This window comes from Bactrocera neohumeralis, chromosome 5 (genome assembly GCF_024586455.1).
Source record: "Bactrocera neohumeralis isolate Rockhampton chromosome 5, APGP_CSIRO_Bneo_wtdbg2-racon-allhic-juicebox.fasta_v2, whole genome shotgun sequence".
NCBI lineage: Eukaryota > Metazoa > Arthropoda > Insecta > Diptera > Tephritidae > Bactrocera > Bactrocera neohumeralis.
Window position 1 is genome coordinate 74,426,853 of NC_065922.1, and position 18,526 is coordinate 74,445,378.

At 33.1% G+C, this 18,526-nt stretch overlaps 1 protein-coding gene across 2 annotated transcripts in view; it reads left to right on the forward strand.

Annotated features, from left to right (window-relative positions):
* LOC126757897 (calcitonin gene-related peptide type 1 receptor) overlaps positions 1–18,526 on the forward strand; it is a 160,421-nt gene that overhangs the window by 59,993 nt on the left and 81,902 nt on the right. The gene's annotated exons all lie outside the window — the stretch shown is intronic.

Genomic DNA, 18,526 nt, shown 5'->3' on the forward strand with positions numbered 1-18,526 from the left:
TTGTTCGGCTCGTCGACTGGCCGCTTCCTCGGCTTGGCAGTGCTGCTCGTGCTCGTGGCGCAACAACCAAAAAGCAACTGTTCGGCAGCGACGTGTTGCGCATCGTATTTATAGTCGCCACAAGCAGCGCTGCTGACGCGCGCACGAGCAGCATAGCCGAAGAAACTCTGAACGATTGATTGGAGGGCAGCAATGAAGGTCGCTTCGATGTGAGTTCGCTGTTTTTTTTTTTTTGCTTTTTTATGTGCTCGTTAAAGGTGTGTGGAAGCAACAGGATGTGCAGCTGTTGCTTTTGGTTCATAGTTTGGGGGAGATGGTGCTCCAAGCGTGCAGCAGCATCCCTCTCACTTTCCGTTTGGTTTACTCACGCTTGTATTCTTTGTCAACTTTGCCTCATATTTGGCACTCAGTTTGCTCCCACTCAACATTGCGCTCTCAATTAACCAAACTCTTTTTTTAATTGCTCTCACTTCCGCTCCGCTTTGGCGCCATAATCAGCATAATAATGATGCCCACAAAATTAGTACCAATTATGAATCTGTCCGCATGATTCAAATGTAACAAGTAAATTATATTAATCTGCCCTTCGGAGAATTGTTGCAAAGCCGCGCATTTGACTGCGATTTAGTACGATGTGTTGACTTTTGATGCCAAGTAAGTACTTGTTGCTTATCTAAGAATCTCATCATCCAATTGGATTCTAACTAAAAGTTGTTACTAACTAAAAGTCATTAGTTTGGCTGGGAACTATTCGGAAATATATACGATTCCAGCATGTAAAATGCTTCGAAAAGTTTATTGACTCTGAAACCTAGGTGCGTTTGGAAGCTTAAAGTAGGGCTCAAAATATAATAACCAGATTCTATAAAGTCGAGTTCGGTAGATTTAAGAACTTTAGACAAGACATCGTTGGAGTCATAATATCCTCTTGTTTATAGTTCTTATGATAATTGGGTTTGAATTTCTAAAAATAAATTATGGACCGCTTAGGTTTTCGAGTAAACATCATCTGGCAACTCAGGGAAAATAACCATCTTATTGTTAGAACTACAAAATCTCTGAGGTAGCTAAAAATTAGAAGCAATAGGAGACTCGCATTTATTTTCAAAATTTTTAGGCATCATGGATCTTTGAAATCGAAATTTTTAATTTTGGTATTACGATTTACTCGGAAACGTTGAACGAGATCATTTATAGTTTACGAAGTATAAACTCAAACTTAATCTGAGTTCGCTTCACTATTGAGCATTGCCTATAAGTTTTTGCTCAAATGCGGCATGGGTGTTAATCTTTCAAACTAGATTTAATGACTTTACCTGTCCTATGGAGCTCCGCAATTACTTGCCCTCATCCATGCCACGTAATTCAAAAGTAATCTTAATGTATAATCATGTAAGTGCTTTAAGCTTTAATTTTTTGATATATAGAATTCATTTTATTCATTGTTGTACAGAAAATGTTTTATTGTAATTCTAAATGTAATGATTAATGTAATTGAAACCGTAATAATAATTGAAAATATAATTGTACTTATTACTGAATTCATGGTTGCGTTTATAATTACAATCGAAGCTATGATTGCAGGCTTAGAGTTCATAAATTTGAGAGTAATGGCAAATGTAATCGCAGTTGTAATTATAATTGAAATAGGAATGGCAAAAGTATTCATAATTGTTGCTGTAATTTTAGTTGTAATTCTAATGGTATTTGTGAAGTAATTGTTAACTTAATTCAATATATATGTAACTTTAACTGCAAATATGATTGTAATTATATTTGTTATGGCAGTAATTATTGTAATTCTAATATACGTAAATTTAATTATAATTGTAAATGTAATTGTAATTGCAACTGAAATTGTAATGGCGAAAGTAATTGTAATTATAATTATAGCTGCAATTGTAATGGCGAAGGTAAATGTACTGTGATTATAATCATACTAGTAAAAGTTATTGCTAGTTATATTATAATTGTTATATTAATTGCATTTGTAATTGTAGTTGCAACTGTAATGATGATTGTAATTATACTTGTAATGACGGTAATTATTCTAAGATAAGCAAATTTAATAGTAATTATAGATGTAATCGTAATTATAATTACAACTGAGATTGTAGAGGTAAAAGTAATTGTAACTGTAATTATAACGAAAATTTTAGTAATTGTAGTTATAGTAATTGTAATAGTAATTACAATTGAAATAGTATTGATGAAAGTAAGTGAGAGTAATTGTTCTTATAATTACAACTAAAATTGTAATGGTGATAGTAATTGTAATTGTAATTTTAACTGAAATAGTACTGATAAAAGTAATTGTAGTTGTAGTTATTAAAATTGTAATGGTGCATCTGCAATGAGGAAAATAATTGTAATTGTAATTACAACGGAAATAGCAAAGACGAAAGTAATTGTAGTTATAGTAATTGTAATAGTAATTCCAATTGAAATAGTATTGACGAAAGTAAGTGAGTGAAAGTAATTGTTCTTATAATTACAACTAAAATTGTAATGGTGAAAATAATTGTAATTGTAATTACAACTGAAATAGTATTGACGCAAGTAACTGTAGTTGTAATTCCAACTAAATCAGTAATGGTGAAAGTAATTGTTATTGTAATTTTAACTGAAATGGTATTGACGAAAGTAATTGTAGTTGTAATTACTAAAATTGTAATGGATCTGTAATGGTGAAAATAATTGTAATTGTAATAGTAATAGTAATTACAATTGAAATAGTATTGATGAAAGTAAGTGAGAGTAATTGTTCTTAATTACAACTAAAATTGTAATGGTGATAGTAATTGTAATAGTAATTACAACTGAAATAGTATTGACGCAAGTAATTGTAGTTGTAATTACAACTAAATCAGTAATGGTGAAAGTAATTGTAATCGTAATTTTAACTGAAATAGTATTGACGAAAGTAATTGAAGTTGTAATTACTAAAATTGTAATGGATCTGTAATGGTGATAATAATTGTGATTGTAATTACAACTGAAATTGTATTGACGAAAGTAATTGTAGTTGTAATTACAACTAAATCAGTAATGGTGAAAGTAATTGTAATCGTAATTTTAACTGAAATAGTATTGACGCAAGTAATTGTAGTTGTAATTACTGAAATTGTAATGGCGAGAGTAATTTTAATTGTAATTGCCACTGAAATAGTAATAACGAAAGTAATCGTTGCTTTAGCTCTTATGAAATTGTAAGATATTAATTGCAATTATAATGGCTTTCTTATTCCATAACTTATTGTAATGTATTCTAGTATTCTGATCTAATCATAATAGTGACCACAATTGTAATTAAGATTGCAATTGTACATGAAGTTTTACTTTCAATTTTAGTTTAAGCCAAATTTTTTCAGCATTAAAATTATAACCGAAAGAAATTATGTTGCGTGAAGAAATTTTTAAATGTTTTAGCAACATAAATCTCAAGTCCTTGCATTTTACTCAGCCCCCATATTTAGCCTCGCTGCAAAAAGTACATATCCATTAAGTTAGCTGTATTACTGTTGTGTGTTCAGATTTAATTATGAATATATATGGATTTGTGTTTGCCTGCGACGACCTTATCAGCTGCATTTAGCTATGAATAAAAATAGCAAAAAGGGAAAAAACAGCTCTGAGCCATTGAGCACATAAAATGTGTTGCATGCTTTTTAGCTCAAGGTTCTACCTGTTGGACGTCCGTGTCAGCATAAAGGACAAGGCAATGCCGACAGCAATGAGCAACCATATAAATATTTAGAGACTAAACAGTAACTAAATGAGAGCTACAATGATTATTGTAAGTGAAAGAAAGAGTTGGGTAAAGTGAGAGAACATAACTGAGAGTCAGAGGCATAATATTCTCTAAGGCAAATGCTGATAAAAGCTGAATGAGGAAAGAGAAAGTTATATGAAGTGGTAGTAGAGGTGTTCTCGCAGGTTGATTTGTAAAATAGGAGAATGAGAGAGTGTTAGTAAGCTTGGCACAACAACAAATGTATTTTATTCGGAATTTGTGTGAGCACTTGTTAACTCCCTCTCTGCTCACTGCATAGGCTGCCCACATGCGCTCACTCTTCGCACCGCGATTCAGCGCCTTAACCTTGAATATAGCGCTGTGAGGCTGAGGTGTGCTCGTTTTTGTTGTTACTTTCGAAATTGCCAACTTCATCTCTCACACTCCACGACACCCCACAGCCATACACCCGCTTCTCTCTCCCTCTCACGCTCACGCGTACTACTGCGCTTCAGCCGCTACCTTATCGTTAAACCAACAGACTGCTTGGCACCAATATGCGCTGCTTTAGTGTGTGTGTGTATGTCTGTTTGTACTACGCACACAAGTGTGTAAATATGTGTGACTGCTTTGAGGCCTATAAGTATGCATTGCGAAATGTAATAAGCGCAACACGCTGTGACGTGTTGCCTATCCTTGTGCCTGTGTGTGTGTGTGTGTGAACATTTGGGTTCGGTTTCTTTACATGTGCACTGAGGGTGGTTTGATAAGCTGTGCGCATGTGTGTGGTTGTGTATGTGAGTGAGTTGGTTTATTTGTTATTGTTGTTGTTGTATTTTTTGATATTTTGTATTATTTTCTTTGCGCTTAGCTGCCTTTGAGGCATTTAGAAATGTATATAAATGTAGGTGGATCAAATATGCGCCCGTCTGTATGCAATTGTATCGGCCTTCGAGTGTATGAGTATACATATGTATGTATGTATATGATAAACCGATTTTATCTGCAGGTAACTTTCTCTTAAGCAGTATAGGTAATTTAAGTGGAATTAGCAAATGATGATGTTAAACAGAGGTTACTTAGGATTGGTAGATTCACATTCGAGCGTGTTTTTTTTTTTGAAGAAATAATTCAAAAATGAAATTTGAAAAAAATTCAAAAATTTGTATCTTTAAAAACAACTAACACTAAAAAAAATTACAAAAAAATTTCGAAAAAAATTTCAAAAAACAATTTCGAAAAAAGTTGAAAAAAATATTCGTCGGACTTAGCTCCGTGTGACTTCTGGCTATTCAACAAACTCAAACGTCCGTTCCGGGGAAACCATTTTGAGTCAATTGGAGGCATTAAACATGAAGTGCTAGGCGCATTGAAGGCTATTCCGGAAATTTACTTTGAAAGCAGTTTTGAGTATTGAAAAAAACGCTTGCTCGTTTTAGTTCTCATTATAATTCAAAATTTTTTTAGTCAAAGACTTTTTAATTTTCTATTTTTTTTTTATTATTTTGGTCATCTTTATAATTTTTTATATTAAGAAACTTTCAGTACTGTTCGACATAAAATTCAGAGAACTTTCACTCAATCATAACCTGCCAATATAGGAACAAATTTGACTTAGCTTGTTACAAGAAATTACACACTTAAAGTGCTAATGCGCCTAATTGTTTGCGACAAAGTTTTCATAATCACTATTTAACTTTGAAGACTCTGTATGAAGGCCAAGCACGCTCATTTTGCTCAGCTTAAGTGCATGCATTATCCATATTATTCTTTCACACACCTCCTAACTTAACTTAAAAACAAGTTAACTCAACTCAACGGATTACAAGCGAGAGGACTGAAGGTCAAGTAAAAGCTGCCAAGTTGATCTACTCAAAGTTTGTACGTTTTTCTTGATAATTTCTATTACTAATAACTCATTAGCAAAATTGCATGATACACATGGCTCGCTTCACAGTGATAACAGCGGCTTATTAGACTGTAACTGTTGCAAATAGTTCGTAGAAAGTTTGCATTAAAGATGAAGTAGTGTGGCTGATTTCGTAGAAAAGTACTCTTAAGAACTTTCAATCTATTTCAATTGCTATGTAAGTGGTACTTTACCAAGAATCAAGTGGATCTACAGAAAATTGAAATGTTTTAGAAGAAAAAATATCGGAGTAACTTTATAAATATAAATAAAACTGAAACAAATTTTGGAAATAAGCAATTGAAATTATATTATGTTGCTTTGGATAGTATAGTATATTCAAAAGAAAAGAGTAGTTTATGTTAAAAAAATATTTTTTTTTCTCAATTTTACTTTTTCAAGGCCTGAAAATATTCTTTTTTAATACACAATTTTCAAGTAAATTCTAAAAAGCAAAAATCAAATTAATATTTTATAAAAAATAGTTTTTTTTATAAAAAAAATAATGAATTGATTTTAATTTTTATTTAATTTTTCAAAAATTTAATTCGAATGTTTTCAAAACAATATTGAAAAAAAAATTTAATTTAATTTTTTTTATTTCAAAAATAATAAATTCCCTATATAATAATTCAATTTTTCAAAAAATTATTTCGAATATCTCAAGAAAGGAATATTGGCTAAAATTTCAAAAAACTTTCAATAATAAATTTATTCCGTTTTTTAATTTAATAAATTTCAATATTTTTTAAAAAATATTTTTATTGCAAAAACAAAAAATGTATGCCATTTATTATTTATTTTTTCCATAAATTTAATTCAATATCTCGAAAACATATCGAGTCAAAATTCAATATTAAAAAAAAATTGTATTCCAAATATAATAAATTCTTTATATTTTCATTTCATTTTCCAAAATTTTTATTCGAATAACTAAAAAAAAACATTTTAGTACAAAATTAAATATTTTTGATAATAAAATTATGAAATTTTTTATTTCAATTTGTCACCAAAAACAAAAAAGCATTGAGTGCAATTTACATATTAAAAAAATTCAATTCCAAAAATAATAAATTTGTTTTCTTTTCTGTTTAATTTATCAAAAATTGGTTTGGAAAATCAAAAAAAAAAAAATATTGATTGAAATTTCAAAACTATAAATTATAAAAAAAAAGTACAATAACAATAAATGCAATATTTTTTTATTTTATTTTTCGAAAGTTTAATTCGAATATCTTCAAAAAATATTGGGTACAATTTCAAAAAGTTTTCGAGATTAAATTTATTTTACATTTTAAAGCAATTTGAGCAAAATTTACATATTAAAAACATTTTTTATTTCAAAAATATTTCATTTTTACTATTTTCTATTGAAATTTTCAAAAATTACTCAAATTTAATTTTTCTTAAAAAATATTCTGTGGAATACCAAAATATTTTTAATAACATATTTACCTTATTTTTAAATCAAGTTTTCCCCACACATAAAATAAAAATATTAAGTAAAATTTTTATAACATTTTTAAAATTTCATACATTTTTCGAAAAAAATTTAAAATTTCAAACTATTTATTTTAAAATACTGCACTTTCATGTATAAATCGTGTAAATTCAATATTTTTGGTCTATAATACACTATCCTGCATTACCATTGCATACTTGAGGGCGCTCTGAGCATATTTTGCCATACTATTTGACAGGAAGTAAAACAAATGCACAATCTACCATCTAAGCGGCTAACAAACAGATCGAAAGATCACTGACAGCAAGAGAAAAAGAAAAAGAAAAAACAACAACTACTCAGTTTATAAAAATTTAAGAGCAACACTATACTCCACTAGCTACAGAAGGAACACAAAACTCGCTTGCTGTCTGATTTATTTGTCAATTTGTGGCAGCCATATGGGCAAGGTAACAAAACAAAAACAACAACGCGAGTTTGAAGTGAAAGCAACAAACAGCGGACACAGCGCAATTTTCGCGTTCGACCTGACACAACGCCTGCTGCATGGCTCCTCGACTTGCTTGCGACTCACGCGCCGCGTGCTCATCAGTCCTTTGTTCCACAGTTACACTCGGTGCCTCGTGCTTCTCGGGCTTCGCGCGTGTTTTGACTTGTTTATATTTTTTTCGCTCCTCTTACCCTTTTTCTACAACGCGCTTTGCGTGCTGTCATTATGTTTACTTATACTGTGTTGCCATACTCGTTGTGTTTTTTTTCTGTCCGCTCATAAGGCCACTCATTTTCGTGCGTTTGCACACACCACCGACTTGTTTAACTTTTGCTCCGAAATCAATTAAAATTGATTTTAATTAAAATGCATGCATTGTGGCCATGAAAAACGGTCCAATAAGTAAACAATTTAATACGAGCAAATGAAATGAGGCACAAGGACAGCCGTTGGACATGGTAGGAGTGCACGCTGAAGACTTACCTTCGCGAACCGATATATAACAGGCAAAATATTTGCTATCTTTCGAGGTTAACAATCTCCGGTCTTCGTGCTTTGGTTTTCGCTCTTTCTCAGCTGATATCTGCCGCCTGTGCTTCATGGCCTTGGCCTTGATCTTGAACTTATATCTAACTGCTACGTTTTTCTAATATTTCCAGTTTGTACTCTAGTCTCAAATTACTGTTTTTTGTTTTCTGATCCCTGGTCTCAACTATTTGATTTTTATCAAATTTTATGATTATTTCTTTTTATTCCTGATCTCTTATATCTGGCTTTAGAATTCAGGTTTTTAGTCTTAAATTGTTCATGTCTAGAGCTTAGTTTTTGGTCTTCGATCGCTAGTCATTGATTTTTGGTTTCTATTATTATTCAAATCATCAGGCCTCTGTTATCCATGACTCAGTATTTGACTTCTATCCTTTTAGCTCTAAGCTTTGATAACTCACATCTAAACCAATGATTTCTGCTTCTTATCTTATTTTCCTAATAATCAGGCCTCTTTTATTTATGACTCAGTGTCAGGCTTCTATTCTCTACACTCGATCCTTTGATAACTCAACTCCGGTCTCTAATTTTTATCTTGGCATCCTTCTTTTTTTATATTTTCTTCTTGTCGTTCTTTGTCAGTCTGTTACGTATGACAATGTTTCTCGACACCATCCTCTAAGCTCTGAGCTTTGATAACTCTCATTTATATACGTGTCTACCAATCTTTCTCATTTTATATCTTTTCGGGCGGTCTTCGGTTCCCTGTTCTTTAATTTTTCGTTTCTATGATTTATTAGGTTTACCCTCTGATATTTGATTTGTTTGTTATCTGATATACGTATGATTTCCACTTTATAAATTTGGTTTTTGGTGTCAGTTTTCTCGTATTACATTTTCTTCTTTGGTCTCTGATGAGTGACTCTCTGAAATAGTCACTGGCTTCTATCCTTTGTGCTCTAGACTTTAGTAACTCATCTTTGATCTCTGATTTTTAGCTTCAGATCTTTTATATCTGTTATCTAATATTTGATGTGTCTGGTTCCTGATGTCTAAATTCTGATCTCCGATTTCAGATCTTATCTAGTTTCTGGACACTAGCCTTGACTGGACTATTTCCTTGACTTCCGACATCTCTGGTATTAAGTATCCACTTTTTCTAGCTTAAAATAGTTTAAAGATGCTTATAATTAAAGTACCTTTCGGTGAGACCTGCCCGTTTCATATTCTTAAAACGGCCTAGAAGCCTGTTCAACTCACTCAACTTTTGCCTAGCTTAAGTTAAGCTGAAGAGTTAGAAGCTTCCACGGTTATTCGTTGCAAGAGAGTCGTTTCATAAAATGGAACTAAAAACCCACTCAACTCATTTCACTTCAAAAAACTAACTACATATGTACTTCGAGTAATGATTATAGATTTATAGATTTTCCATTGATTTTAAGACTGTTCGCAAGATGTGAGAAAACATAGAAGTATACCTTTAGGCGTGGCATCTTTTAAGTGGTCGCTAGGCAATTTAAGTGCTTAAAAAATTGCACATAAAAAATTTAAAAACATGTTTAATAAGATAAAAAGGAGTTACGAATTGTAGGCTTCAATGCTATAGCGCCCATATGTATGCAATTATTTATAAAAAAGAATTATTTATATTGATTTCACGTAGCTAAGTGGCGCAGTTGTTAGGTTAAGCTATTATCATTGAAATTATTATCAACAATTTGGAAAGTGGTAAGCGAAATGGAAGGGTGACAGAAACTAAGCATCAATAAAAAAGTAAAGTGATAAGAAAAGAATAGCACACTCCAGCCACACAATGAACGCTGTCACATGCGCAACACATGAGCTGCTAATAAAAGGTGAACAAGCGTGAAAGCATAAATGTCGAGCATACCAATCGGACCAAGCAAGCATACCTATAGGGGCTAGCATACGACAGACAACGGCGCTGACAGATTGACACAATGAAGTGCCTGAGCGCTTGATCAGATTCAAGTATGCTGAAGCATGCCGTAACGCAAGAAGTGAACACCAGTTGGGCAATGCAACGCCTGGAAACACACTACGAATATCTGCGTTGATATTATCGCCAGCGAAAGGGGCATAAGCAGAACATTAAAAGGCCTGCAGCGCGCAGGCACGACTACAAGGCAGTTGGCAGCGCTTATATTCACTGCCGCCCGCAGTCGCTAACAGCAACACCTACACGCCAGGTTCCGTATGTGTGTGTATGTGTTTGTGCGTGTATGATTTAAGCATTATTATAACGTTGATTGCATTGTTGTAGCGCGCATTGTTGTTGTGCTGCATAAATAATGTGATTGCGAAGCAGCATATGTGGCAAGTCTGGCGAGTGTAGCGTCTTGGTAGCTGTTGCTTGGCGCCGCCAAGCTTCAACAATTGACAGCCTAATTGGATTTTAAAGGGTTGAAAATCGCAAATCCTTAACACCTGTGCATGTGCGCGCCAGTTGCCGATAAGCGGCGGCAAGTTCATTAGCTAATCGTTACGTGAACGAAATCGGTGCATATGTAGCGCCTAAAAGCGTGCTCTGTTGCTGATTTGTGTTATGATTCTGTGAGGTGATCATTAGATATAGATTGACTATAGCTTAAAAATAGTGGTACAACCTTTATCAATCAATGTGACAGCTGCATACATAATATATCTTAATATACTTTTAGGCGCAGTTATTATAACTAGGATTTTAGCTGAAACTTGCTCATTTTAACAGCCGAAAATTGCTAATAATAGCTTCATTCAACACAAATTACAGGTAGTCTATGAAAAACAGCTGTGCCTGTTAACCCGATACAAATAATTAGTTAATGACTTAGTTATCCACTATTTTAGCGCACATTTAGGTGTCTTCGGTTGTGAAAAAAAAACAACAGTAAGAACATATCAGATTTAAGTTCATAATTAAGCTATTTCCTAGCCTTTTATGTACATATTTTAACTATAAATTTAAAGAGAAAATTACCTGCATACTTTTAGGCACTCACCTAAAAGTGCGATACGATTGATGATTGATTATGTGGCACTCACCTAAAAGTGCGATACAATTGATTGATGATTGATTATGTGGCCATTAGATATAGATTTCTTATAGTTTCAAAATAATATTGTTGCTTTTATCTTGTCATACTTTTAGGCGCAGTCGTTATAATTAAGTTTTTGGCTAAAACTTCCTTATTTTTCCAAACGATTTTTAAATTTCACTCAATACATAATATTGATTATTATCTACGGGAAAAACAAATTTTCAAAAAACGGAAGCAAATCGTTCTGCACTGACAACCCTAAGCTGTTCGAGGCGCTTAAGCTATCTAATTTTTTGAAAAAGCAGTAACACTTCATCAGATTTCAATTAAAAGTCATTTCTTACATTCAAGTTTAATAATTTTAATTTGAAGAATTATTTTTTAACCTGTCTACTTTTGGGCGCTAAATGGAAAATGTGTCATCATTTCTTAAAAATACTACGATTTGTCGCATATATTGAAGGATAACCTAAAATATGCCCTCTTGATATGAATGTATAATTAAATTTGCATAAATCATAGTTTTACCAGCATACTTTTAGGCGCCAACTTGAAAATTTTATTGTTTGGCGCATGCTTTGTCATTACTTTCAAACCCCATTTTTTATGCTCTTGGTTGAGAAGCCGCAAATACTCCTCATCAATGCATACATTTGGGCGTATTGATTAATGATATTATATAATACTTTTATACGTTTTTAATAATGTAAACAATTTATATTCCTTTAATGAATAGTGTGTTATTCAACACTTTTTATACACAAACTTAATTAATAGTATATCATAAAAATAGTATGCATACCTTTAGGCATTTCATAAAAAAAATACGTGAAATTTGAACATATGTTAATTTGTGTAGGCTTTCCATACTGTATTAAATTAAAATAATGTAATATGGAAGTTATTATATATAAGATAATGATATTAATTTTTTTTAATTACGTGCTCACGTTGCTTTAAAATTAGCATAAAATTAAAATGTCTACTTTTAGACGCTTAGATATTTAAATCACTTATTTTTTTTCATGTTTTGCTGTTTCTGTTGGTATTTCAATACTTTTTTATGCATTTTTATGTAAAATATAATTAATGAGCAAAAATTACGAAATCAAAAATGTATACTTTTAGGCGTTTTATTTAATTATTTGTTTACAAACTTGTTTTTTATTTGCTTTAGTTTAGTTGGATTGCAGAGTTACAAAAATGGTTTCATTGTCGTTTTGTTAACTAATAATGCTGTTTTTTATAGTTTTGTTGCATACTTTTAGGCGCTATTATTATTTTTTTTATTCCCACTTTTGCTGCATAACATATGTTTAATTGCTTATAATGGCGTTTTAGTTTAATTATGAAAAATTATATCATATGCTTGTGAACTTTTAGGCGCACGAAAGTTTTTAGTTTATAATTTTGATTTTTTTGTTACTGAAATTGTCACTCAGTGTTTCAGATATCGCTCTAGAATTTTGCACTTGTCATTTTATTAAAAAGAAGCTGTTCATTTGTTGGAACTGTCGATATCGGACCACTATAGCATATAGCTGCCATACAAACTGGCTTATCAAAATCAAGTGCTTCTATGAAAAACTTTTTTGTTTGATGCAATATCTTTCCCAAACTTTACACAGATTATTGTGTAAGACAATGGCACAATCACCGTAGAAATTTTTCAGATCGGTCGACTATAGCATATAGCTGCCATACAAACTGGCCTATCAAAATCATGTGCTTGTATGGAAAACTTTTTTGTTTGATAAGATAGGCTAACGAAATTCGGCATAGGATATTGTTCAAGCTAGCGCTACAATCTCCGAATATATTGTTCGGATCGGTTCACTATCGCATATAGCTGCCATACAAATTGGGTGATTAAAATCAAGTTAAAGATCTTTTTATGCCCTTTTATGTTATAGAAAATGAGCTTGTGAGAAATATTATGGCTTCAGTGCAGTCAAAGGTCACTTTTTTCAAAGAAATATTTTTAGTTTTGAAGTTTGCAACTATTTTTGCTGCTTATATGATTTTTTGATATTTTTTTTATTTTTTTAGTTTTTATTTTTGTATTATTTTTTCTGTACACTTATTGCTACAAGTAGTTAACATGCAAGTACGCTTGCCTGCCTTCACATAATGTATACAATTTTAAATATATACATACGTCTGCAAATGTATGTGTCTGTGTGTACTTGTGTCTGGCAATTAATGAGTAGCTCATTAAAACTACAAGCGCTCAACAGCTAACGACCATGTAAGAGCATGTTTCGACCAACACAAGCGCCCAATTAATGCATACACTTGCACAATTATGAAATCCGATGCCATGCAGCTGCATTAAATTCTCAGCGCTTACGTGGATTATGCATACATGTATGCGTGCATGTGTGTGTGTGTATGTGTGTATATAAATGCTTATAGATCTATAGCTGGAATTATTACAATGGCATCCGTGTGTATCAAATGGCTGCTAATTAAGCAAAAAGTTCGAAACATGTTGGGGAAATATACCAAAAATAAAAATAAAAAAACAAAAATCATTGAACTACTATTATCTGCAGTGCGCATGTATGCATGCGTGTTAGTGCATGTGTGTGTGCGCCTTTGCATAAAAAGTGGACATTTTTGTGAAAATATGTGGATAAAATACACGCCGCCGCCCGTGCAGTGAGGTAAAAAATCATGCAGCAGCGCTAACAAATGAATGCCAACAATTAAATGAGGGTCAGCGCGTTGCTGCCGCACACACACACACACACGCCCACAAATACACATCAATACAAATATGTATATAAATAAGCGAGTTCTGTTGGCCGCGCTGCCGGGGTGACCTGCGCCAGCACGCTCACTGTGCCAGCATAGCAAAAAGAAGCAGCAAGAACAATAACAACAATAACAACAACAATAGTAATATCAATATTAAAAGGAGCGCCAACAACCACACAGCGCGCGCAGCATATGCAAACAATAGCCGCGCTGGGGGCGGTGCGCGCCATTGAATGCTTGCCATTGTACAGCAATGCGCTGGAATTTAATAACATGCAACCATGACAACAAACACACACAGACACATATATATATAGCATATACATACATACCAAACGGGATGAAAACAACGGCAGCTGCTGATGAAGTAGCGACAGAAGCAGTCGCATAGCAAAAATGTATATTTCCGAAAAAATTCCGTTTTAAACGGAAAGCGAAGTAGCTGCGCAGCGTATAATGAAAGCTGACTGCGCAACAACAAAAGCAAAGCGGAGACTAAAAAACAAACGAAAAAAATTATAACAATAATATTTATCAATGCATTTCAATAGCAAAGCACTTCGTGTGTGTGTGTAACGCCGTGTCCGTGTGTGTGCAGCATTTCCGTTAACAGATTTATGCTGTTTTCTTCATGTAAAAATACAAATAGCAAGAAAATCGTAATACCAAGACTTACATAGTTCCGCGCATAGCAAGCAGGTTAAACCAGCACACGCAAAGCCCGCCCACACATACCGATGAATCGAGCTATATACATATGTATGTATATACATACATATATATATTCTTTGCAAAGCAGTTGTGGATTCTGCAAAGTGGTAGTCGATTTATCGCTTAGCTTTCAGAGATTCAGTGTAATGACTACCTCGAAAAATAGCAAATACTTTGAAATTAAGCATACTTTTAGACGCTCAAGGGAATAGAATATACGTACATCCGACTTTTTCTGTAAACACACAACAACAACATATCAAGTTTGAAAATGTTTCAGGCTACTTTAAAAAAAAAGACTTCTCTTAAAAAACAACAACAACAAATACAGTTTGAATATGTTTGCATATTTTTATGCACCAGTTCTAATATGGTGGCTACTTTCAAAAAAATTTAAAGTTTGAAAGCATGGCCATCAAAACTTTGAAAAATGGCAAATATTTTGAAATGCTGCATATTTTTAGGCGCTCTAGGTGAAAAATGTATGAAAATCAGACGTTTTCTGTAAAAATCAACAAAGAAATTTGGAAAATGTTTGCATACTGTTATGCGCTCAGAGCAATACTAATATGATGGCTACTTTGAAAAAGCAAGGGTTACAAACTTTTTCTTTCAATTTTGAAAGCTGGCTACTTTGAAAAATGGCAAATATTTCAAAATGGTACATATTTTTGCTTATAAAAAAACAACAAACCAAATTTGAAAATGTTTGCATACTTTTATGCGCTTAGGGTAGTTCTAATATGATGACTACCTTGAAAAGTACTTTGAAAAATCATAGGTAACACACTTTTTCTTTAAAACAAAAACATATAAAATTTGAAAAATTTAAAATATAGCAGATATTTTTAAACGATGTATACCTTTAGGCGCTTGAACGTTACAACTTTTTATAATTTAGCATAATTTTGGGCGCTGTGAACCGGTAAAATGTACTTTAAGCCATTATTTTTAACTTAGTCTGTTTTCTTATTTATACAACAAAAAATTTATTTTAATAAATTTTGCATACTTTTAGGCAAAGCATGTCAGATATTATTTTCCGAATTCTTTTAATTGCCAAATTTTTCGCATTTACTATTTTATTGAGTGTTTTAGTAAATATCTTAAGAAAACTTGCTTAATTTGTACGAAAAAAGTAGTGCTTATTGTTTTAGTTTTACTTTTAGTGAAGTTTAATTCGACCCGTAATTGTACGGTATTTTTAGTACGTTTACAGCACTAAAGTTTTTTTTAATTGTATAAAGACCTTTAGTACCTTTATTTCAATGAATTCTAGTGGTAGTAACGTTTCCCTGGTATATCCAGCGTTAATTATGAAAAATAAGCATTTTTAAAAAACTGAAATTTAGTATAAAATTTTTATTTAATATTTTAGTACTAAAAACTTTTAATGACCAACAATTTACATTACAGCTCACAAATTTGTACACATTTTTTTATTATAAATAATTTACTTTACATTTTAGTATTTAGTACTAGTTTAGTAAAACATATTTGCTTTAAGTTTTAGTACTAAAATCGTATCAGAAACTATTATTAATTTTAAGCGTTAAAAATTTATTATAATTTTAGTTCTAAAATTTTTTAAGAAAATATTTATGAACAAAAATTTACGGATTACATTTTAGTACTAAATTTAGTACACGTATATTACTTTACATTTTAGTACTAATTTAGTATATAATTTCGACTTTAAGTTTTAGTACTAAAACGGTATGAGAAACCTTTTTAGTATTAAATGGCTAGTGTTTAAAATTTAGTAATTTTTTTTATTTATTTACTAAAAGACTAACGCTTAAAAGTTATGATAAATTTTCTTTATTTATTACAATTTTATTATAATTTTAGTACTACATTTTTTTAGAAAAAAATTTACGGTTTAAATTTTAGTACTAAATTTAGTACACGCATTTTACTTTACATTTTAGTACTAATTTAGTACATAAGTTCGACTTTAAGTTTTAGTAGTAAAAACGTGCGAGAAAACTTTTTAGTACTAAAATTTAGTAATAAAATTGTATTTAATATTTTAGTACTAAAATTTTCTTGTCCATTTTTTATCAAAACTAAATTTAAAATAAATTTTTATGACCAATAATTAACACTAAAGATTGCATTTTAGTACTAAACTGTTTTCGAAAAGCTTTTTAGTACAAATTACACTGTATCAAAACACGTTAAATTGAGAATGGAAATTTATAAACATTTCTTAGCACCTCATAGACTCGACGCTCTAATCTGACACTAAGCACACAGCAAATAGTTAGCAGAGCGCGCCATTAACGGCTTACTACCAAAGTATCAAAGCAACCCTGCATATATCAAGCTCTTCAACACCACACCTACACACATAAGCATTTATGTGTGGGATAAATGGCACAGAATTTTGTTTAACATAGAGAATAGCAGATGCAGACTAGTGCCAGCAGCTAGCAGTCAGTAGGTGTCAGAGCGTGGTGGCCGAAAGAGGGCGTGTGTGGCGTAGTGATGAAGAGATAAGCAGGCATTTCATTAGCTAATTAACAGCTCATTACGGGCAGTGCGTAGCAAATAAATGCAACACATATGAATTGGAGCCAGCGGCAGGAGGAGCCGACTGCACAAACAATAAGCTGCCATCAATTGCACACGCTGCGCCAACTAGAAGCTAAACAGCTGCAAGAATGACTGCTGGCTAACAAAGGGATTAGAACACCTCACAAATTCCTTGCGCTCAGCATGCAATGGCTTTCGCAAAATTAGTAAACATGACGCGCCAATGGCTGACAGCGACGAAGGCGCGTAATATGCGGCACGAAAGCATACAATAGCAACAAAGCGATTGGTAGCAAGCTGACAAATAAGCGGGAATGCGTGATAGTGCAAAGAAAAATCAGTGAAATTGCAGTGGCGCGGCATGGCCGCGGATACCCTGCTCTGCCGCACTCTCACGCTGCCGTTGCTGCTGCTGGCTGTGGCTGCCGCACGCGCACGCGCCCACGCAACGCGAAATCCATTTAACAAATTGGATTGCCATTATCTTATTGTTGTTAGCGCACACAGCAAAGATGGCTACGGCGTGGACGTAGGCGAAGACACTGGCGCCTGCCTGGTGAGCCATTGTTATCCTTTTTGCTGGCCAAATCCAAACAAGCAGACAGCTAGGCAAACAATCTGCGCTCTGTAAGTCGCTAAGGAGTCGAGGCGCATGTGCGTGTGTGTGTGCGTGCACCGTTATCCTTATGTAAACTGCTATAGTAACGCGCGCGCGCTTTGTGTCCTTTTGGAGTGTCCTTTTTGCTGTTGTTTGCCCGTTCGCATTGTCTTTGTCTACTCTGTAGTCGCTGGCGTTGTTGCTATTGTGGTCCGTACTGGCTGCAGTCAATTTGTGCGCTGCATTATGGTACGCAGTCAATGGCGTAGTAGCTCAGCAGTGCGCCGACTTTCGCCACGTTCCTTTGCTTCATTTCCTTCGACGTTTTGGGTCGAAATTGAAAACCTCTTGTGCGAAATTGACTTGAGTAGTTTGTACGGCAGGCGCTCACTCTGGCACCGCTCGTTTGTTGCTATTGTTGTTCTGCACACTTTCTTTTGCTGTTGTTTGTTGTGTTTGTTGCACGTTTGCGGTTCATAGCCAGTTTTTGCAGTTTTGGCTTGTGGCTTTCCCATGCCTCAATCACACAAATTGCATGTGAATTGCGTTTTTACATCTCCTTCTTCTTCTTTGCACATATTCCTTCGCATGCAACATGTGGCAAGTTGTTGTTCTTATTTGTTCTAAATCTACGTCTGCTACGTGTTGCTGTTGCTGTCATTATTGTTGGTGCTGGCTAATTATTGCTTTTCCGAAACTGCTTGCTGATTTTCGTCCAGTTGCTAGTTTTCTCTAGAGCTTCAATCAACAGTTTTGTGTTTTCTGTCAAAATCAGAGAGAATAAATCGAAATTTCAAG